The sequence below is a fragment of the Alligator sinensis genome, unplaced genomic scaffold, assembly GCF_000455745.1.
Source record: "Alligator sinensis unplaced genomic scaffold, ASM45574v1 scaffold181_2, whole genome shotgun sequence".
NCBI lineage: Eukaryota > Metazoa > Chordata > Crocodylia > Alligatoridae > Alligator > Alligator sinensis.
The window spans coordinates 794824-798551 of NW_005842429.1; the positions used below are offsets into that span (position 1 = coordinate 794824).

The following is a 3728-nucleotide window of genomic DNA, read 5'->3' on the forward strand; positions in this document are numbered from 1 at the left end:
GAGGGAGGGAGCGGGGCAGGGTTGGTTCCTGGGGCTGGGATTGCTGCCCAGCCGATGTGGTGCCCAGGGCCAGAGCAGAAATGCACGGCCACGGGACCCAATTGGAGGAGTGGAATGGAACCAAGGGCGGCTTGTCTGGGGAGTTAGCAGGGAGCTGGCTCCCTCCTGCTGCACACATGCCCAGAGAAGGAGACATGGGGAGCACGTGCCCCTCCAGATTCATGCATGGGATGGGAGAGGATGCAGGCTGCCTGCTGTGGGACTCAGGGCTCTCTGCCCTGATGCCCTCCCCCGGAGGCCTCCATGGCCCAGTACACAGAACCCAGCACAGGAGGGCAGAGTGCTGTAGGAAATCTTAGTGCTGCCACCACCACCATGAAAAGCCAAAGAGGAGGCACCGCTGCCCACCCAGCAGCAGTGGAGGCACAATTCCGCACCACTGCCACTAACCCCATTGCTGCCAGGCAGGCAGGGGGTGCCTTGCCACAGCAGCACAACTAGCACGGGGCTCCCAGAAGCGGCGGCACCGAGTCTCACCCCCTGCCCCACTCTGCCCTCCCACACTAGGTCCCACCTACTGGGCCATGGAGGCACTGAGGGGGTAGAGTAGCAGGGTGAGGAGCCCTGAGGCCACAGCAGGCAGCACGCATCCTCACCCTCCCCTCCACAGGCTCTGCTCCATTGTAGCTGTGCCACCCACTGGGGAGTGGAAGAGAGGGAGGCAGGCTCTGCACTCTGCTCCGGCTGCAGCAGCTGGGGTCTGTGCACTGCTGGCCAGCTGTGGCTGGTACCTGTGAAGCAGGGAGCACAAAGCATGCAACTGCTGGGTCCCATGGCCCTGGCAGCTGGGGGCCCCCCTCTGGCAGGGCTGGGAAGGGGTAGGGGGCTTCAGGTTCAAAGTGAGTGGCCCCAGCAGGGTTGCAGGGGTAAGGAGCTGTGCGTTGGGAGTGAGGGGCCATGACATGGGCACAAGCAGGGCACTGGCAATGACTGAGGCACTGCTAGGCTTCCAAACTGCTTTAAAATTGGAAATATATCAATAAAACATAATGTTCAATGAATACCTATATACATATAACTTTGATGAACTCTGTGTGTGTGTGTGTGTGTGTGTGTGTGTGTGTGTGTGTGTGTATATATTTGATTAATATATCAAATAATTTAATATTTCAAATATAATTTTTTTGCAATTAAAATGAAATGCTACTAATATATAGATGTGTGCGACTCTCTCTCTCTCTCTCTCTCTATATATATATATATCTCTCTCTCTCTCTTTGATAAATATAATATCTTTGCTATTAATCAAAGATATCTATCGATCTATCTATTACTGCCATTTCATTTTAATCGCAAAAAAATGGGGCTTTTTAAACTGGAGAATTTTAGATTTTTAATCAGAGAATTTGGGATTTTTAAACAGAGAAGACTAGGATCCCTGTTAATAAGCATTTCTGTATCACCACCAGGGCTGGACCCGACTTAAGAAAAAACCTAAAGCAATAGGAGGTCACAGATCAGAAAGAGCTACCTATTCAGGGATATTCAATGCATTTTTGCTCTTCTGCCCTCCTCCCATCCACAAGCTCAGAAATGATCAAGAAAACATACTGTACTGCCTTGCAGACAAGTTATGAACATCCAGAGAAAGTATCTTAGACCATATTAGCCAGTCAAACTTTTGGAGTTACTGTACCTATCCACTTGTCTAGCTAAGCATTTCTAGTATGATAATTGCCAGTGTCTAGTACTTAAACTACTTGACAACGAACCCCCACCACCAAGAGGCCAAGTTTAAAAAAAAAATACGAGTAAAAATATTTTGTAACTGAGTTGGAAAGCCCTCCCTTGCTCAGTCCTTCTTCATGACCTCCCATCTGCTGCTAATGGTAATTGCTTCACCTCCCTATTACAGGTCGATAGTAACCCCCTTAGTTACTGCCATTCCACACTACTCCCTTACAGCTGGGACAATATTTCCCTGGTCTCAATCTACAGTAGTTGTACTGATAGCAGTAATTCACAGAACTGAATGATTACAGGCAGGTGACCCCAATCAAGCAGGTCAACAGAGGTGTCAGCCCTGAGCACAATTCATGTAGATTGTGAGGGAATATAATTTACTGTTTTCTAACACAATCCTGGATAATTAGGACAAAGTAAAAGCAAGACAACACATTTGGTAATGCACTAAATAAAAGCTGGAATTTAGCTGCTAAAATATATTTTTAAATAATTAATAAAGATTGAAGTGTTATTTCTACAGCACAAAAAAAATTACAAGAATTCAATAATTTGTTAAAATGCTGGAAGTTCTATTAATCTTTCCCCATTGCAGAAATGCCATCTTATAAACCCTGAATGTCAACTTTGATTTAAAACTGCAATATGTTTCTGAGACTCAAAAAGAAAGAGGGAGAGAAAACCACACATTTTAAAGTGTGTTTAACTAATAAACTGTTAAATCAACAGTTTCTTCCTTAACCTAGTTTAAAGATGCATTGAAATGGAGAGGGAGAAAAAAGCCCCATGTTAACCAAAAAAACAAAGACAGGCTCCTTATGGAAAAAAACCAAGATGTAAAATTATTTGTCTGTGGGCCTGTCCAGACCATGGTACTGCCAAAGAGAATGCTTTTCTTTCTAAATAGTCCTTACACTTGAGGTATAAACATGTCATTTTTGGGGGTGAGATCAGCTGTGTCAGAATGCACCCCGGCACAGATGATCTACTTCGCTGGCATTTACAGAAGTCTCCCGGGGCTGTTGTCCACCAGGATCAAGCCTCTGCTGCTCCTGAGTGTTGCCCCCAACTCACAGCATGTGTCCGCAAGCGGAGGAATTCACATGGGTTCTGGCTAGGGAGTGTCCTCCCCACCAAAAGGTTAAAAATTAAAAATAATTAACTTCATTTTATATGGCGTGGTTTCATACAGGGCTATGCAAAGCTTTGGGTGGTGATTCGATTTGAAGGAGATTCAGCCCGATTTGGTGGCTGATTCTCCGAATCTGAATCGAATCAGGGGACCAATTTGAAGGTCCAAATTGATTCAAAGCTCTTGGAAAAGATTCGGACAGAGTTGATGATTTGGGCAGTCCCTGGTGGCTGCAGCAGGGAGCTGCAGCTGGACTCCGTGCTGATAAGTACTAGGGGCAGGGGAGGGGACCATGGGGGGACCCCTGCCAGTCCCCCCACTCCTCCCATGGCTGCCCCCACCTGCCCCAGCTCAGGAATTTTTAAAAGAGCCCCGGTGCTCACCAGATGTTGCCAGGCAATCTCTGCTGCCCCCCACTGCCCCATGCTACATGGGGGGCTCTGCATGAGCCCCCCATCCCCCCTCACTCCCCCAGCCCCCGCATGGGTGCCCTGCCTGGGCCAGCTCTGGCCCTTTAAGAAAAAAAAATGAACAAGGAAAACCCCAGGACTCACTGCTCCTGGTGTGGCTTCAGGGGGATCTTGCAGAGCCCCCCACATAGCGCAGGGCAGTGGGCAGGTAGCAGGGATAACCCCCCCATCAGACAGTGGTGAGTCTGGGGGGTTTTTTGTTGTTTTTTTTTTTTTCTTAAAGGGCCGGAGCTGGCCTGGGCAGGGCACCTGTAGGAGGGCTGGGGGAGCAAGGCAGGAAATCGTAGGGTTCATGCAGAGTCCCCCATGCGGCGAGGGGCAGCAGGGATCGCCACCCTGCCTGACAGCACCCCATAAGCCGAGGCTTTTTTTTTTTTTTTTTT

General features: G+C 48.4%; 1 protein-coding gene across 1 annotated transcript in view; it reads right to left on the reverse strand.

Annotated features, from left to right (window-relative positions):
* OSBPL10 (oxysterol binding protein like 10) overlaps positions 1–3728 on the reverse strand; it is a 175187-nt gene that overhangs the window by 94639 nt on the left and 76820 nt on the right. The gene's annotated exons all lie outside the window — the stretch shown is intronic.